This window comes from Petaurus breviceps, unplaced genomic scaffold (genome assembly GCF_028583685.1).
Source record: "Petaurus breviceps papuanus isolate PSGF00001 unplaced genomic scaffold, PetGlider_PUasm1.0 90750, whole genome shotgun sequence".
NCBI lineage: Eukaryota > Metazoa > Chordata > Mammalia > Diprotodontia > Petauridae > Petaurus > Petaurus breviceps.
In genome coordinates, this window is record NW_027187335.1 from 2,430,749 (window position 1) to 2,450,602 (window position 19,854).

At 41.0% G+C, this 19,854-nt stretch overlaps 1 protein-coding gene and 1 long non-coding RNA gene across 2 annotated transcripts in view; one reads left to right on the top strand and one right to left on the bottom strand.

Annotated features, from left to right (window-relative positions):
- The window catches only part of SCPEP1 (serine carboxypeptidase 1), a 358,800-nt gene that overhangs the window by 304,525 nt on the left and 34,421 nt on the right, over nt 1-19,854 (bottom strand). The window lies entirely within an intron of this gene.
- The window catches only part of LOC138145758 (uncharacterized), a 28,043-nt gene continuing 27,766 nt past the window's right edge, over nt 19,578-19,854 (top strand). Inside the window, exon 1 of the long non-coding RNA XR_011164303.1 lies at nt 19,578-19,684. This is a non-coding gene — a long non-coding RNA (uncharacterized lncRNA). The remainder of the gene's footprint in view (nt 19,685-19,854) is intronic.

A 19,854-nucleotide genomic window follows, 5' to 3' on the forward strand; every position in this document is an offset into this window, starting at 1 on the left:
TCCTTTACTTCATGAATGGAGAGGATCCAAGAGGCAGTATGGCAGAGTAGACAGAGTACTGGACTTATAGTGAGGAAAACCTGGATTTAAATGTGACCGTACACACTTACTAGCTTTGTAACCTTGGACAAGTCATTTAACCTCTATGTCTCAGTTTCCTCAGCTATAAAATGAGGATAAAATCTCCTCCAGCTTTAAATCAATGATACTATAAGGGAAGTTGGAATAGCCTTGGGGTATGAGTCAGGAGTATATAATCTTCTCTTTAAATCCCTGCAAGGAAATAGGACTTCTGATAGAGGCAGCTAAAAGCTCTCCTCCTTTTCAGGCTTACTATCACTCTTTTTTCCATAGTAGGGTATTTTCCAATCATTAGGGTTTGTTTCAGAGGAATAAAAATTGCAGGTGACCCAAAGGGCAATGGACAAATACATAGTGGGTGTAAAGGGACAGTAACGTGTTCAATGATGGCTTGCCTTTGTCAAAGTCATCTTCAAGAATATATACAAACCAGTTATGAAGAAAGAGTAAGGGATAGCAGGTGATTAGCTAAGTGCTGTTCTGGGATCACAAAATATTATGCAATGGTAGATCCTTCATGGATAGTCTGTGGAAGGATATGGATGAGACTTACATGAGATGAAAAAGTATAGGCAAATTGTGATCATCATCCATGGAAGAGATTCATGGGAAAGGTTGCAATAAGAATTATTTTTGCATCTTATTACCTTTAGAAGAGTCTTCCCTCATTAATCCCATGGGCCTATGGTAATACCCTCCCTTAGCACTTATTTAGACTCAGAGATTCACCTATGCATGACAGCAAGGGGTGTTAGAGCTCTCTGGAAAGGAAGCTAAGTTTCAGCACACCAGAGATACTTACTTGCCCAACATTACAGAGAGAATTAAGGCAAGAGCTGGGGCTAGAACACAGGTCTTCTTTTCCCCCAGTCCAATATTCCACTTTGGGTGAAAACACTTGGCTTTATATTTATGATTCATTTACATATTAAATTATTTGTTTTCTGTTTAGTTAGACTGTAAGTTCCCTGAGGGCAGGAACCATTCCTTCTTCTGTGTCTTACCTTACTGTGCAGGGTACAGGGTTCACTGTATAGTGCGCATGTAATCCACAGTAAGGCAAAGGTGTCCATATCTGCTTGGCAAGTTACTCCCAATTTCACTAATAGTCTCTGAGGATATCTAATAATGTCTAATAATAATCTCTAATAATGCTCTTGAGGGCAGAGACCATTTTTAGACTTTTTGTGCCTAGCACAAAGCTTGGTATATATATATTTTTAAGTAGGGTGAGGGAAGGGAGTGAAAGATGGGGTGGAGACTGGACCTGTAATTCCACTGTGAGAGGAAACTCTCGATCAACTGACTCCCTCTGCTAATGCAGATCAGAACCTTTTCTGAAATTTATGGAGTGGAGGGTCTGGACAGATTAAGAGACCTCCCCAGAATCACACAACCAATGTAGGTCAGGGGAAGGACAAGGACAGTTTCTCTTCACTAAACTGTGATGGCTGGCACATAACAGATGATTAATACATGCTTATTGAATTGAAATACAAACTCTCCAGATTGGGTCAGCCAGGAGAAGTGACATTTTCTGAGATTAAGAAGAATATCACATGGAGCATCAGTTTTATAACAGTGAGATTCACACCACCACATCGCCCTCTTTGGCTCAGCAAACATTAAGAGAACTCCAGGGTCATGCTATCCACAGAAAATTACCTTAAGTAGAAAAAAAAAACCCTTTTCACTCTTACAAGAGAATGAACAGACTTCAGAGACAAGTTTTATTATAACACAAACTTCCTGGAATGAAAAAGATAAAAAAGAGGGTTGAAACAAGAACTTTTTGGTTAAAGGCTATGGAAAGAGAGCAAACAGCAGTCTTGGGGGCTGGCTTTCTCTCGGACCTCCAACTTCCCTTCCCATGCCCATTTCCTGAGAGATCTAAGTTGCATGCATCAGCTGGGCTTCTCTCTCAGCTAAATTACAGCTGCTGCATTCCAAGTCAGTGAGGATTGTGGAGTGCTTTGGAAGGGAGAGATTTTGGAGGGTTTAATCAATTTTAAAGTGTGTATAGTGCTTTTGAATGTTTTTACACTTCCCCTGCCTCCGCAAAGTATCTTCTCATTTTGTCTCATCTGCTATTTACTACTTGAGTGACCTTGGAAAAGTCAAAGCCTTAGTCTCCACCTATCTAAATGAGGTGATTGGACTATTTCTAAACCTATGATTCCTATGAACAACTCTGGGAAAGAGGTCAGGCAGACAGTGTTCCTATTTTGTTATTGTTAAGTTGTTTCAGTTGTGTCTGACTTTTTGTGACCCTATTTTGGGATTTCTTGGCAAGGATACTGGAGTGGTTTGCCATTTCCTTCTCCAGCTCATTTTACAGATGAGGAAACTGAGGCAAACAGGGTTAAGTGACTTGCCCCGGGTCACACAGCTAGTAAGTGTCTGGAGCTGGATCTGAACTCAGATCTTCCTGACTCCCAGACTGGTACTCTCTCCGCTGCACCACCTAGCTGCCTGTTCTTATTCTACAGCTTAGGAAACAGAAGACTAGAGTAGTAAAGGAATTTCCCTCAAAGTCATACAGTTAGTTGGTGACAGAAATGTCAGAAGTGGAAAGGACCTTAGAGATTCCTTATTTTACCAAGAAGGGAAGTGATTTGCTCAAGGTCATATGGTTAGCAACAGAAATAAGCCTTGAACCCAGATGTCTGGACTCCCAAGACATAATCTCTTGACTCCTGTTTAGTTCAGAGCTTCTCCCTCATACCACAAGGCTGTAATCTGATATCTCTACAACATTCATAGTAGCGTAATAGAAACAGAAAGGGTCAGGGAAGGGGAGAAACAAGGCTAGCTGATACTTTGCGCTTGGGATTTTATCGGGAAAGAAAAGAGTAGCACCTGACTAAATCCTCTCCTCTTTCCTAGGATAGAAATGGAATTGACCTAATGGGATCACCAAGGTGAAAATCCCCAAATTATTTATTTGCATCTTGCTAAATGATTTTCAAAATATCAGGATGAAGAAGGCCTAGGATTGTACACTCATGTGTTTGCCCTGACTTGTATCCGGAGAGTATTCCACTCTTAACTTTTTTTCAAGCTAGCTATTCTATTTTCTCCTGGAAGGTAATTGAAGAAGAAAAAAAAGTCAAGGGGCGGCTAGGTGGCGCAGTGAATAGAGCACCAGCCCTGGAGTCAGGAGGATCTTAGTTCAAATCCGGCCTCAGTTAATTAAAAAACTAGCTGTGTGACCTTGGGCAAGCCACTTAACCCCAATTGCCCTACCTTCCCTCCTCCAAAAAAAGCAAAAAAAAAAAAAGTCAAGTACCCAAATCTGAGTTATGGCGAATGAACTACCAAGCCAAGAAAGCCTTTTCTCTCTTGTTGGGTTAGATAAGGGGAGGGAGGTCAGGATTGTAAGTAAGATAGGATACTCTCCACAGACTCAGCTGGGTACATCCTTAAAATGTTAGGCACTGGGCACACAATACAGGAGCTTAGACCATGGTTGTTACTTCTGTAACCTCAGAAAAGAATAAAAACACAGATTCTCTTTTAGATCCCCTAAAACATGCAGTGTTGCTTGACCCATGCCTCCACTAGGCCTATAACCTAAAGAGATCAAAGAAAAAGGAAAATGGAGCATATGTACAAAAATACTTAGAGCAATGTTTTTTAAGTTGTGGCAAAGAACTGGAAGTTAAGGGGATACCCATCAATTCTCCAGGGAATAGTCAAACAAATTATGATATAAATGTAATGGAATACTATTGTGCCATGAGAAACAATGAAAGAAATTATTTCAGAGCATCCTGGGAAAATTTGTGTGAACTGATACAAAAGTGAGTGGAACCAAGAGAATGATCTATATTCTATACAATAACAACAGCTTATAAAGACAAACGGTTTTGAAAGACTTAATAACTCCAATCAGTAAAATGACCAACCACTTTTCCAGAGAACCAATGATAAAGTGTCATACCTACATCCTGAAGGAAAAGTGATAGCCTCGATATATAGAATAAGACATACATTGCTGGACATGGCCAATGTGGGAATTCATTTTGCTTAACTGTGCATATATATTATATATTAATTTTTACATTTATATAGACATTTATACATGTACATGGATATTTATAAATATATTAATTTATATACAGTATATATTAATTTATATATTAATTATATATTTTCTTTCCCTCTCACCTACAATTTAAAAGAAAAAGAAGTCAAGTCAAAGTTTCTTTTCTTTTAAATTGGAGGTGAAATGAGAGGGAAAGAAAATGAATATATATATATATATATAATGAATATATAAATTAATATATACATTGTCTTTCTTTTCTTTTTCTTTTAAATTGAAGGTGAGGTGAGAGGGAAAGAAAATAAATGTTTGTTAAATGAAAATAAAATAAAATGGAAAAATATGTCTTATTATCCTTTAGAACATTTTCATCTCAGAAGAATCAAAATGGTGGGTGACCCAAAGGAATATGGGAATGTGCCATGGTACTGGTAAATAGGTTGTAGTAGGTTGCCAATGGTGACTTTGAGAAGAGGTACAAAAGACATTTTTACAACACAGGTAACCAGAAATGTGTTACCACGAGTCAGTGGTAACAAGATAGAAATAAACAAAAGAAATTTTAATGTGTCCATCCAACTGAACCTTTGCAGATGGCATGGATTCCTTGGTTCTAGGGATAACCATAATTATCACATTCAGACAAGGGTCTCCTTGTCTGGCAGCTGAGATACTGTTATGCTGTGGGTGTCTTGACTAGGGATGGAAAGGAGAACACAGCAACTCAAGCAAGTTCAATTACCTTTACCTAAAAAAAAATCTTTGATTTGGGTTTTTCTTTTTTAGCCAGAAGGGAAAGAAAGATGAATTGGTGCCCAGCTAAGAAATCTACGTTTTGCTCACAGGTCTGTCAGAAGTCAAAACTGGGGTACATCATATAGAAGGATGTCAGACTTGAAGCTTGGATACCTGTTTTACAAATTCTATCTCTGACCCTAGTTAACTGTGCCACCATAGGCAAGTCACTTAAATTATCTGATTCTTAGTTTCTTCATTTGTGAAAGCAGAATAATAATACACTACCTACATCACAGAGTTGTGAAGAAATAATACCTCAATGTGAGCTATAATTACTATAATCCCTATATTGGAGACTCTCTTCTCACATAAGCGGCTTGGGAACACTTTGGGCTATGACATTTTTTTGGGCATTTTGTTAGAACCTCCATTAGATTAGGAATATCCATTTTCCCTCTCCATCCTCATTGGTGCATCATCACCAACTCTTTTTACAAGAACAAAGATTTACATGAATCAATGTACAAACAAGTACAGTTTAGAGGCATCAGATAGTACGCATCTTGGACCAATATCCACCAGTGAGTAACCCTTCCTTCAGAGGCCTAATAGCATCACTTTTGGTAGGGTTCTGGCAATGAGCCCCTCGGCTTTGCTGAACCATTTTAGTGCTGCCACATAATAAGCGCCTAATAAATGCTGATTGATTGGATCCCTCCATTTCCCCACCTCTATCCCCCTGGCATCTTTTACTGTTTTCCAATAATTCATTCACTCTGCCACTCTTTGAAGTCGTCATTTCCTGATCTGATCATAGGTCCTTTTACTCTCCTGCCCATGCTTCCTACAGTTCTCCTCAATCTACAGTATATAATGGTTATTCCCTTTTTCACAGAACCAGCTCTCCTTTCCTAAAATATCAGCCAGTCTGTGTCTCAGTTCAAAATGCATTTCAATTATTGAAGACTTTTTTTGGGGGGATAGGGGAGAGGCCACAGTGGTCTCTATAGTCCCTTAGTCACAGATCTAAGTAGTATAAAGGAACCCTATCACCTTGCACTTTTTTTTTGGAGGGGGAAAAGCAGGGCAATTGGGGCTAAGTGATTTGTCCAAGGTCACATGGCTAGTAAGTGTTAAGTATCTGGGTCACATTTGAACTCAGGTCCTCCTGACTCCAGAGTCAGCGCTCTATTCACAACGCCACCTAGCTGCCCCCATGAACATGTTTACATCCCTCTCTCTTCCCCTTCCCCAATGTATGTTGGCTCATGGCAACTCATGATATTTCTTTTTTTTCCTTTCGTTTCCCCCCTCCAATTACATGTAAAAACAAACTCATAACATTTCAATGTCTCCTCTAAGTACCTGATTAATGTTCTTCTCCCCTGTATCAGTGCTCTCTATAATCTAGATTTAGAAGAGCACCCAACTCTCTTCCCCACTGTGTCTCCCTTTCTTTGAGAAGCCCCATGATACATCTGAATGGGATTATTCAACTGGGACTGCTTCCTGAAACACCTAAGGAACACAGCTGGAATCAAGCCCTGCTACAGCTTTACAGAATGATAAGGAGAGAAGTGTTTTTTTGTTTTTGATACTTTTATCTTTATTATCGAAGCATTCTTTTTTCCCGAGTTGTTCCACTGTGTCACCTTTTATGCTGGGCATTTCCAATTCCCACCAGTTAGAGCTCTTCTTTTTTCCCTCTATACAACTTCACTTTGTGATCTCATCAGCTTTCATGGATTTAACTACTATTTGCCCCAATCTCTCTGCTGACTTCTAATCCTGTATCTCCAACTGCCTTTCAGTCATCACAAACTGAATGTCCAGTAGACATCTTAAACTCAATATATCCAAAATGGAACTCATTATCTTATCTTTCCTCTCACCTTCCCCATTACTATAGAAAGCAACACCATCCTCACAGTCCCTCAGGTTTGTGAACTAGGAATCATCCTGGACTCTTCATTATCTCTCATCTCTAATACCCAATCTGTTGCCAAGGCCTGTTGATTTCAGTTTTGCAACATCACTTGAATAAGGCCCCTTCTGCCCCCTTACACTGTTAGCAGTCTCGTGAAGGACCTCATCAGCTCATGCCTGGACTATTGTAATAGTCTGCTGATGAGTCAGCCTGCCTCAAGTCTCCTCCCCCCGCCCCAATTCGAGTCCATCCTTTCTTCAGCTACTAAAGGGATTTTCCTAAAGCTCAGGTCTAACCATGTTCCCCCCCCCACCCCCAATAAACTCCAGTGTCTCATCAAGTACAAAATGCTCTGTTAGGCATTCTAAGTCTTCTAAGCCTTTCATAGCTTAGACTTCTCCTACCTTCCCAGTCTCCTTACATTTTACTTCCTGCCATGTACTCTTCAATCCAGTGTCACTGGCCTCTTGGCTGTTCTATGAACAAGACACCCCAGCTTTCAGCTCCAGGTATTTTCTCTGACTGTCCTCCATGCCTGGAATGCTCTCCTCCTTCTACTCTGACTACTGACCTCCTTGGCTTCCTTCAAATGCCAACTAAAATCCCATCTTTTACTATTAATTAGATTGTGAGCTCTGTGAAGGCACACTCTTTTGCCTCATCATCTCTTTTTGTATCCCCAACACAGCGCAGTGCCTAGTACATAGTAAATGCTTAATAAATGCTTATTGATTAATTTATTATTCAAAAGTGGAATAGGCTGCTTAAGGAGGTAATTGGTTTCCCTTCATTGGAGGTATTCAAGCAAAGGGTAGGTTGACCAATGATTGAGTACTTTGTAAAGGAGATTCTTGGTCAAGTATGACTTGTACTAGGCAGCCTTGGAAATCCTTTCTTTCTTTTTTTTTTTTTAGTTTATTTACTGACTTTTAGTTTACAACATTCAGTTCCACAATCTTTTGAGGTCCAAACTTTCTCCCCCTTCCTCTCCTCCCCCCTCCCTCCCTCACGGCAGCTTGCAATCCAATATGATTCTACAAATACCTTCACACTAAACATTAGTCAAGTTGTAAAGAAGGATTATATAACCAATGGAGTGAATGAGAAAGAAGAAATGAATCAAAACAAAACAAAACATGAAAGAGCAAGTAGTTTGCTTCAGTCCACATTCAGACTCTGTAGTTCTTTCTCTGGATGTGGATAGCCCTTTCCATAACGAGTCTTTTGGAGTTGTCTTATAACTTTGCATTGCTAAGAGAAGCCCAGTCTACCAAAGTTAGTTGTCACCGATATGATGTGTCTGTAATTGTGTACAAAGTTCTCCTGGTTCTGCTCTCCTCACTCAGCATCAGTTTATATATGTTTCTGCAGGTTATTATGAAGTCTGTCTGCTCATTTCTTATAGCACAATAGTATTCCATTACATTCATATACAACTTGTTTAGCCATTCCCCAAATGATGGCCATCCCCTTGATTTCCAGTTCTTTGCCACCAATAAAAGAGCTGCTATAAATATTTTTGTACATATGGGCCCTTTTCCCACTTGTATGATGTCTTTGAGTTACAGCCCTAGAAGTGGTATTACTGGGTCAAAGGGTATGCAGGAAGTCCTTTCTAATTCTGAGATTTTGTGAACATGATTCTTTAAGGACCAGTAATGAGCTATGTACAACGTCTTCCAGGAAGCTGTGCCACATTCATCAGATTTCTTTACACTTGCCCTGCTTAGGTTTGGAACTCCCATACATCTCTACCACTATTCCTCATGACTTTTGCGGTGGCTCAGAAAGATTGTGCTTGTTGGGGTCTAGTCATTATTTAACAACCTGTCTATGCCCTAGTCATAGCTCTGTATCCTGAACAGCATCCTATTGTACTCTGCCCTTTTTCTAGAAGCCCCTGTATCTGCAATCTTCTATGCCTGAGAGCTCAGTACTTAGCGTATGAACAATATTCCTTGCCTGATTTTAATCCACATACAAATATGGTCAACCTGCTTCTGGCTATGTGTAATGGAAGGTCCCTTTGTCCCACTTCAGATCATGTGCAAAGTGTCCTCTGATTATTTCTTGTTGGTATGTTGCTTGGTAACAAGAGTTGGAACTGAGTGTGCACATCAAAGGTTCTAGAAGATGTCTTACTTTCTTCCCTGGTGTCTTTGGAGTGAGGAAGAATTGCTTTGGGCATCCAGGTGGAGAAAAAGCATTGGGTATTATCTCCCACCTGACTACCATGGGTCCATGAATACATGGTGCATATGTTTCTTTTCTCTCTCTTTTTTTTTTCTTTCCTGATCTCAGGTCAGGTAGTATCTGGAGATGGAGTAGGTTATTCCATTATCAATTCTGAAAAGTCATTAGAGGTCTGGCAACTGCAGTTAGTAACAAAATTTGCAGGTAGCTAGAGCAGCCAAGTCCTATGATGAATACTCAGTCTAGTAATGAAATGACTGGCAGACAAGGGAGTGACTTGTCTATCAGCTATGTGGTACCCAGAAATGAATTTGGTCAGGACTTTGAGAAGGGAAGAAATGACTCCCAGGGCCAGAAGGTACTTAGCCACATGCATTTCCTAAATGTATGCTTGAGTATCTTTGTTTTTTAAGCCTGAATCCCCTCTCCTCAAGGACCTTGTATATATGTAAGAGAATGAGAGTATATACTGAGTTGGGGGGGCCTGTTTTGTACCCACTGATTTAAATTTGAGTCAGTTAGCCCAGGGACTGAGTGTGTGCAGAGCGTAGAGCATGTGTGAGTTTAAAGGGATATTTTAGTAACTTTTGTCCTTCCTATAGTTTCTCAGTAAATAGTCTTAAAGGAGAACACCAGATAGGGATTTGAGAATCATAGCATTAAATATTTCCAACCCCTCAGGATTACCCCTGCAATCTTGAGGGGAAGAGTAGACAACTACTTTCTGGGGACCTAACCTGTCAGTTCTAGGGGAGAGGGATCTTGAGAGAGTGAGCCTAAAGGGGCTAATGCTTGGGAACTTCAAAGCTAGAATTTTTGGGTTTTCTGTCTCTCTGCTAAGGATAGGAAACAACCAGACCTTTCTGAACTGAATCCCTCCAATCTTGGAAAACACTTGAGTCGCCCAGATTTCTGACCTATCCTGGCAGATGGGGTAAAGATGGACCCAGGACTCTCAGGGAGTTCTTGGTAGAGCCATTTACTGCCTCTTAGGCATATCCTCTCCAAAAACCACTGTGGATTCCTTCCTTTTGCCATGAACTAAAGCCTAAACGTTCTTGAAAACATTACTAGTTATAGCCTTTCTTTGACGTTCCTTTTTCTTTTTTTGCAAAGGTCAGCCTTAGCCCCAATGTAGGTTATCAACTATCTTCCCTAACTTGTGAGTGTCAGTCTTGGTCACAGCATTGGAATGTCTATGGGAATGCCTGAGATCCTTCTCTTGTTGCCCTGCACTAGCCTCTCCATCTGTGCCCCCTTGGGTGTCACTAATTTGGTCACATGGGCTTCTCTCAAATGTGACAGATAAATGGATCTAGGCCTTTCGACATTGACTGGTTCAACTAATTCTTTTGTCAGGTTCCTTTAGTCCTTAGAATGGACACGAAATGGACCCTCAGTTACCCTTCATTCCCATCACAGATTTCACTTATTCTGATAAGTATATGATGCTAACACTTTAGGCCTATAGAAGGTAAGGATATGCATTAGACTTGTGATTTCATTTATATAGGCCACTCTGATGAGGCAGCTCCCTTCCCCAATGTGGGTGTGTGTCTTCCTTGCAATGTATAGATTTAGAGAGTTACCTAGAACACTGACATGCTCAGAGTCACATAGCCAGTATATATCAAAGGCTGGGCTTGAAACCAGGTCTTCCTGGCTCTGAAATCATCTTTCCATCCTCTGTGCCAGGACTAATGTAACAAGTATTGACCTCCTGGGGATGGCAGTGTGGTATAGTGGAAGAGATACTGGAATAGAAGTAAAAAGACTTGGGCTAGATTTAGCTGTATGAGCTTGAGCAATTTAATGCATTTTGAATCCAGAAGCATTTACTAAATGTTGTTGTTCGTCCTTTGTTCTTGAAGATGATGATGACATCAGGAAGATGATGCAATGACTTGCAAATGAATTGGATTTAAGTTTAGGCATTTAATAAATACTCAGTATGGGTAAGGTGATGATCAGTGTTCTGGATAAGAAGATCAATAATGACAAAATTCATGGGGCAGCCAGGTAACACAGCGAGTAAGAGCACTGGCCCCAGTGTCGGGATGACCTGGGGATCGAATCCGGGCTCAGACACTTAGCACCCACCCACCCAGAAACACCTGGCCGTGTAACTTTGAGCAAGTTACTTAACCCCAATTGCTTTAAAAAAATAATGACAAAATTCTTATCCTGAAGGAATGTATTGGGAGAATAAATAAGATACAAGGTAGAGTAAGAAGCGGGTAGCTAGATGGTGAAGTAGATGGAGTGCTGGGCCTAAAGTCAGGAAGACTCATCTTCCTGAGTTCAAATCTGGCCTCAGACACTTACTAGCTATGAGACCCTGGGCAAATTTCTTCATCCTGTTAACTCAATTTCCTCATAGAAGGAAATTGCAAACCATTCCAGCATTTTTGCCAAGAAAACCCTAAATGGGGTCATAAAGAGCAGGACATGTCGGAAAATGATTCAACAACAACAACTCTTTGTGTAACTGATGCTTAGCACAGTACCTGGCCCACAGTAAACACTTAATACATGTTTGGTGACTTGGCTTGACTCTATCACTTAGTATTCTTATCAGCTCCCCTGAGTTTAATAATGATAATTTGTGTGCCAATGAGTCCTCCACATCTCCAGCCTCAGTTTTTCCCTTGAACCTGAGTTCCACATCACCAATGACCTACTGGATACTTCAAACTAGATGTCTTAGAGACATTTCAAACATAGCAAGTCAGGGCGGTGAGGTGGCACAGTGAATAGAGTGCCGGCCCTGGAGTCAGGAGAACCTGAGTTCAAATCTGGCCTCAGATACTTAACACAAAAACTAGCTGTGTGACCTTGGGCAAGTCACTTAACCCCAATTGCCCTACCTTTCCCCCTCCCTCCCCAAAAAGCAAAACAAAAACAAAAAAACAAACATAGCAAGTCCCAAACAGAATCTTTAATCTTTTTCCCCCAGTGCTCCTCTTCCAAATTTCCTTATTCTGACAACGATGCTGTCACTCTTCCAGGTTGCTGGGTTTGTAACCTTGCTATTATCCTCTACACCTCATTCTCCCTAACCCTGTAATATGAAGACCCCCCTTGTATTGGTAAGCTAACAGGTACTTAGCACTTGGTTTCAAGTTAATTATATCAAGCCTCTTTTAAGAAACAGAAGGTATGAACCTTTGTTGCTGACATAATAGGAAGGGGGTGAACAGAGAGGAGCTAATACTGTATATAAGGAAAAGCACCAGCTGAGGGAAGTCAGAATTTCTCTCAGCAAGCATCTGGAGGCTGGGCTGCTACTGCTGGACTGAAGACTGAACTGAGAATTGAGAAGAACTGAGAAGAGAAATGAGAACTGAGAAATGAGACAGAATTTCTTGGAGCAAGCCACGTGGAGGCTGGAGAAAGTGATTTTGATTTTGAGAACAGAACTTGTGGTGGTGGAGCTTCTTCTGAGAGCCAGGCAAACTCCTGCTGAGAGCTTCTGAGAAACAGCCAGAGCTGCCAAGGACTTCCAAGGGCCAGCTGGAGCTTCCAGAGGAAGCATGACTGTGGTGTCAGTACTCTGTTTTGGGTCTATGTTGATTTCACAGGCAGAAAGTGAATTGAGACGATAGTGCCGACCATGTGTGTGAATATTGTTGTAATTCTGCTAAGCTTGATGTGCATAGATATTGTTGTGGCTCTGTTAAGTTTTCTCTTCCCAGGAACACAAACTGTGAAGGACTTGAGGTGGACTGGACACTGTGAGTTTCAGTGTGGAGCAGGAACTGCACGGAGAGCTGGACAAGCTACTGGGAGCTGTCTGCCTTTGAACTCAGGTGGCAGTTGGTTAGATTTGGGCAGGAGCTGGAACCATGGAAGGGGAACCATGGATGCTGACAGCCTACCTCGAGTCAAGATGAAAAGACCTCTCCTTGGGTATTTAATGCTGACTGATGAAACTGTAACTTACTTGTGACCTAGGGGTGAATGGCCTATGTATTTTCCACTATCCCTTAAGAGAGTACTGAGTAGTGACTGATGATGTTGTAACTTAATTGTGACTTAGGGGTGGATGGCCTTTGTACTTTCCACTACCCTTTAAGAGAGTACAGAGTAGTGACTGATGGTATTGTATTGTAACTTGATTGCACCCCATGGGTAGAGGACTTTGACCTTTGTACTTTGATGTTTGAATTAAGGATTTACTAAATGAATGTACTTTATTTAAAACTATATGACCACTTTGGTGAAAACTATGGGGTCATTTTAGTGTTAAGTTGTTGAGTTGTGACATAGTGAATGCTGTATTTTGATTTTCTGTGAATGTTTTGCTCTGATTTGTTACTGAATAGAGAGTTCACTATACTGTGCAATCAGAACCTTTAAAAGCTGTTCACAGCAGCAGTCCTCTGGAAAGCTGCTTGTGCTTGGTTTTACACCTACATATCCAATCAATTGCCAAATCTTTTTGTTTCTTTCTCCACATCATCTATCTGTCACACCTGGCCACATCTCTCTATTCACAAAGCCCTCATTACCTTGGTTTTTAATTAATTCGCATTTAATTAAACGTATTACTTTAATTTTAAAAAATTTTACATTTTATTTTAAAGTAATTATAAATTTTAAATAATATTTTATATATTACATAGTATTATAGATAATTATATTTTATGTATTGTATAGTATTAGGTATCGACATATTAATATATTATAAATTTTTATTTATATATAACATAACATATATTTATTATTTATATATAAACATATATTTATAATAAATTTAAAATAATATAAAATATATTTTAAAGAATTATGAAATAATTTAAATAATTAAATTATAAGAAATTGCTAGATTACTTCAATTGCTTACCAATTAGTATCCCTAACTCAAGCCTCTCCCCACTGCAGTCCATCCTCCATATTGCTGCCAAAGTGATCTTTCCTAAGTGCAGATATGGGTGGGGTCACTCCCCTACTCAGTAAACCCCAGTGGCTTCTTATTGTCTCTAGACTCAAACATAAATTGCTACCTTTAGCCTTTAAAGACATTTACAAGTTGTCCCAACTTATCTTTCCAGACTTTTTATACATTACTCCCCTCCCCACACTCTATGATCTAGTTAAACTGACCTTTTCTCAATTATTCACACCCAGCTCTCCAAGTCCTATCTCTCTGCCTTAGCACTGGCTGTCTTCATGCCTGGAAGATGCTACCTCCTCACCTCTGCCTCACAAAATCCTTCTCTTCCTTCAAGATGTAGTTCAAGCACTGTCTTTTACATGAAACCTTTCTTGATCCCCTCATTTTCTAAAGCTCTGCTCTCAAACTATTTTTATAATGAACTACTTTTAAATTCCAGGCTCAGGAACTTGTATTTGAGCAGGGGAGTGACATGGTTAGATCTTTGCTATTCAGTCGTGTCTGACTCTTTGTAACTGCATTTGGGGTTTTCTCTGAAAAGATATTGGACTGATTTGTCATTTCCTTCTCCAGCTCATGTTACAGATGAGGAAACTGAGGCAAACAGGGGTAAGTGACTTGCCCAGGGTCACACAGTTAGCAAGCATCTGAGGCCAGATTTAGATTCAGGAAGAAGATACATCTTCCTGGCTCCAAGCCCAGTACTGTATTCACTGCGCCAACAAGCTACCCTGGTTAGATCTTAAGAAACTCATTTAGGTATCTTGGAGAGAGAAGAGACTGGAAGTAGGTAGAACAATTAGGAGCATCGTGATAGTCTAAGCAAGAGGTGATGATGTGAAGATGTGAAATGGAGAGAAGAGAATAGAGTCAAGAGATATCGTGAAAGTAGAATTGATAGAACTGGACAGTTGACTGGATAAGGGGGATGAGGGAGAAAGAAGAGTCAAAAATGGCTCTTACGTTATATATCTTGTTGGCCAGGGACTTGATAATGCTCCCCCAAAAAAAGCACCAGGGACATGCTCGCTCCAAACCAGGCTGACAACCTCCTTCCCTCTAGAACCTTGGGCTCTGCCCCTAGAACCTCCTTGACCTCTGACAGGAAGGCTTTCACTTTCTCTGGCCCAGAATGAAGATCCCATTTTAATTCCCAGACACCAGCTTTAAATTATAACAACTGAATATAAATCCATTCCCTCACCACTCTTCAAGCTTTCCTGTATGTGCTGTATGTATTATTAGCATGTAAGCTTCTTGAGGGCAGGGCCATCTTGCTTGCTTATATTTGTATTCTCAGTGCTTAAGCACAGTTTCTGGAACACCATAATTTATTAATGAAAACTGTCTGTCTATCTATCTATCTGAATTTATTCTATTTATTCTGCATGCATGTATATATGAATTTTGTTGTCTTTCCCATTAAGTTGTAAACTCTTTGTGAGTAGGGTTTTTTTCATTGTATTTGTATCCCCAATGCCTAGCAAATCCTTGGAACACAGTAGGCACTTAATTAATAGTTTATTGGTTGATGAATGATTGAATATGGGGGGGGTAGGGTAAGAGAAGGGAAAGAGTCAAAGAATATTCTGAGGTTTGGACAAATGGGAGAAAGGTGGGGCTAACAATGGACATAGGGAAGTTGGAAGGGGAGAGGCAGCATATTTAGGAGAAAAGGGTGTGTTGAGTTTGAAGTACCAGTGGGATTTACCAGATGGGCAAGTCACTTCACCTTCCTGAGCCTCAGTTTCCCACTCTGTAAAATGAAGAGGTTGTCCTAAACTACTCAATGCCAATAGTTTATGTTCTAAGGTACCTTTCAGCTCTATCCATCTATAATCCTAAATAAATAACACTAGGCTAGGTGCTGACATGAATGAAAAGCCTTAGAGTCAGTATATCTGGGTAATTAGTAACCAATTAATTATTTAGGCTAGTTGATAATCAATAAATGGTTAGTGTTTTCTCTTGGTAACTAAGATACCTAATGGAGACTGAATGCCATAAGTAGTTTTTTGGAAGGGAACGCTCCTGATTGGAGAAATCAACCCTTATTGGTGAACTAATGGGCAAATTAATGAGGGGGTGGGCATTTAAATGAATGGTGGGCTAAAAGTCTTCAGTTCCTCCAGCTGAGGATGTGGCTTGATCATGAGACTCAGCTGCCTTCAGTAATCTGGACAAAGGCATCGATCTCCACCCAGACACTGGTTGGTTTAGCCCTTCATGAGTTGGGTTACCCTAAACTCCCATAGGGCAGCAGGGGAGGGGTGGGAGTGGATGGGGAGAGGTAGGATAGGAGTTGGGAGGGGAACAAGAGCATAGACTTGATCTTTCGGGGTTGGAATTTGATTACATTCTCAAGAGAAGGAAGATCTCCTAATTGGGTGGGATCTTGCCCAAGAGTGTGGAAGACGTATCCTGTGAATCAGGCCAATTTCATCTATCAGTCTTGTCGTTTAGAGAATGGCTGATCTATAAGAGCTGGTCCCTGAATGATGAAACAGAAAAGCCTGGATCCTAATTAATAATGGGTTATTACTATAAGAGAAAACAATAATTTCTCTCAGTGCCCTGGTGTATTGAATGACATATGTAATAATAATAATAACAGGTATCTAATACCATTTATCCTCCCTAGAGGTGTGCAAGTGAAGGTTGGATGAATACTTGTTGGGTATTGCATGGGGGGTATTCACATGCCTCTCTGGGGACTGTGGTTTGAACCAGTGAGTGTCTGAGGTCCCTTTGTAATCTGAGATCCTGTAAAAACACTTTCTTGTATAGTATTATTTCCAACCTCATTTATTACTTATAAACCTATGAAACTGTCCATGGTCCAAGGTCCATGAAGAGATAAAGCTTAGTAAGAAGATGAGCCGGAAGGGATAAAGCCTGTGACCATTGCTCTCTCAGCTTTGCCTCAATCTTTCTGGATTTCACCACCATGTCTCAGCTGCCATCTCATCCTGGAACTTCCCTTAATGCCTGTGGCCTTCCCTCTCTCTGCCCCTGTGGCCTCCTCCTTGTATTGGACAATTTCCTCCTAGAACCTCCATTTTGAAGAAGGGCCCAGGCTAGCCATTCTTCTTTGTGAGAAGCTCTACTTCTGACTCTCTCTGGAGTGGTACCTTCCCTCCAGCCCCTATTCAGCTCCCTTTTATGTGCTGCCTTCCTCTGTTAGAATGTGGGCTCTTCGAGGGTAAAGACTGTCTTTCTTTTTACTTGTATTTGTGCCTCCAGAGTTTAGCACGAGGCCTGACATATTGTAAGTACAATAATTGCTTGCTGGCAGACTGTGATCCATTTTCCCTATGTCTGTTTTTCCCTATTTTCTTATGTCAGGGTGGCTGTGTTAGATTGTGATCTCCCTAGATCAGAGACCACGTCTGTATGTTTCTCCTTAGAAGAGACAAGAGAAACCCAGGACTTCTAAAATCAGAACTCTAATCACTGCACCACACTCTTTCCATTCTCCATGCCTCAGTTCATCCCGTGTTACTCGGAATGTCACCAGTCCTACAGAAGGAATTATTTGATAAATACTTTTTGATAAGTAGATGGTGGAAATTTAGACAAATCTCTTGTTGATGCTCTAGAACAGTGGTCTCCAGAGTGAAGGCCAGCTTCTTGAGGAGCTGTGTCCTGACCCCAATGGGATATGGGATCAACCAATCAGAGGGTACAGAGAGGGGTTGCATCCTTTCCTTGCTATTCGATCTAGTCATGAGGCTTGGCCTAAAGAGACTGACATTGGGTCCTCAGAGCAGTTATAACCTAACTGGAATTGGGGCACCTCCAGTAACAGCTGTGCAGGTGCCATTGGGAAAATACCCCCCCCCATCTCCTTTCTTCCTCCTTCGTCTCCTCCCCCTATTCTGTGGGGGCTGTGTTTTGGCTTCAGGCTAGTGAGTATGGAGTAAGATACCTTTCCACTTTTCATTTTGGGTGGGACAGAATGAGAAATGTAGAATGAACAAGCACGGATGGGTTGCTATCTGAATCTCCCACCTCACTCCATTATCTTTCCCCATACACCCACCCCTCTTGCAAACTTCTCTATTATGACAAAGGAGATAATCTTCTCAGCCAACCAGATTTACAACCTTGATGTCAACTTTGACTTCTCATTCTCTTTCACCCCATCGATCCAAATAAATGGTCAGAAACACATTTCTACTAGCACAGTATCTCCTTCATCCTTCCCCCTTTGTCCACTCACACAGCCATCCCCCCAGTGCAGGCTCTTATTACCTCTAATCTGGACTATTCCAATAGCTTCCCAATTCATCTTTCTGACTCATCTCTTCTGCCCTCCATATAGCTGCCAAAGCATTATTACCAAAGTGCAAGGCTAACTGTATTATTTCCATACTCAATAGATTTTGGTTAGCTGTCACTCCCATACTTAAACTCCAGTCGACTCAAGAATGGGACCATGTCACTCCTATGCTGAAACTTCCATTGACTCTTGTATATGTCTGTGACACTTGAACACTCAAAATAACTCCAATGAGCTCTAGGACAGGACTATGTCACTCCCATACTCAATAAATTCTAGTTGACTCTAGAACATAACCATGGCTTTCTTTTACTCAGTAAACTTTAGTTGATTCTAAGGTGTAAGTTTGTTTTCTTCTTAATAAACTCCAACAGTTCTATGGACTCTAGGGCCAAATATTTCATCCGTATCCTTTTAAAATTTTTATTTTTAAGTCTTAGACTGTCTATAATTATTATTATCCCATAGCAAGTACATGCATAGAATTTATAAACAAGTTACATGTGCATATAATGGGTTCACATTTTTTCTGATAGAAAGGCTTGGTCAGAAAGGTCTGGAGACCACTGCTCTGAGGAATGCCTATTAAGTGTTGAATCTCAAGGCTGGCAGGCCCTAGAGAGCTAGAGGGGTTTAATCTCTGCCCCCAGGACACAGGGGAGTCAGAAATTAATACGCTTTCTAAGACAGGCTCCTACCTGCTGCCCTGCCCCTCCCTCCAAGGAGGCAGGCTGCCTGTTCCCGTCCAACCCAGCAGCGACCTGAGTCCATCTGTCCCCTGACTAGGGCAGAGGTCTGGCTTCCCTGAATATCTGAACAGGCAACATTGGCCCCCAAGTCCTTGGCCCTCCCACGCTAGAATTAGGAACCGGTTACAAAATACCATCTTCTGGATAAAATCTCTCTAAATGCTCGGGTCTGTCAGGACCCTTCCATTACCCAGAAATACAGCTCCCAGCAGAGCAGCCCCAAGAAGAAAGCAGCCTTGTCTGCAAGAAGCCGGTTTTATCTGGGGCTGGCCTGGCAGAACCCAGGGGAGGGGGTTGAAAAGGAGGAGAGGAGAAGAAGAGGAGGAGGAGGAAAAGTAGGAATTTCTTTATAAGAAAGGAAGAAAAAGGAAAAAAAAACTCCACAAGGGAAAAATGAGTCCTGCTCTCCTCGTCCGTGCTCCAGCCGGACCCTTTCCCCCTGTCTTTCTGTCTGTCTGTCTGTCTCTCTGTCTCTCTCTCTGTCTCTGTCTCTCTCTCTGTCTCTCTCTGTCTCTCTCTGTCTCTCTCTGTCTCTCTCTCTCTCTCTCTCTCTCTCTCTCTCTCTCTCTCTCTCTCTCTCTCTCTCTCTCTCTCTCTCTCTCTCTCTCTCTCTGTCTCTCTCTCTCCCTCTCTTTTTTCTATTCAACAACAGGATGCACTCTTTCCCCCCCTCCTCTCAAGCTGCAAACAAACCTGGAGCCGCTCTGTCTGCCGTCTCTGCGCTCCGTTTAAAGGAACAGACACCCATTTCTCACAGAAGAACAGTTAGGTAAACAATAATATTTTTTTTAGCACCGAAAGTAACTCAGCATTCACAACGTGCAGTGAATGTCTCTAGTAAACCTCAAACTAATTTTAGGAGAAATGTATCTAATAAAATTTTTTCTCTCCTTTTCTTTCTTTCTTTCTTTCTTTCTTTCTTTCTTTCTTTCTTTCTTT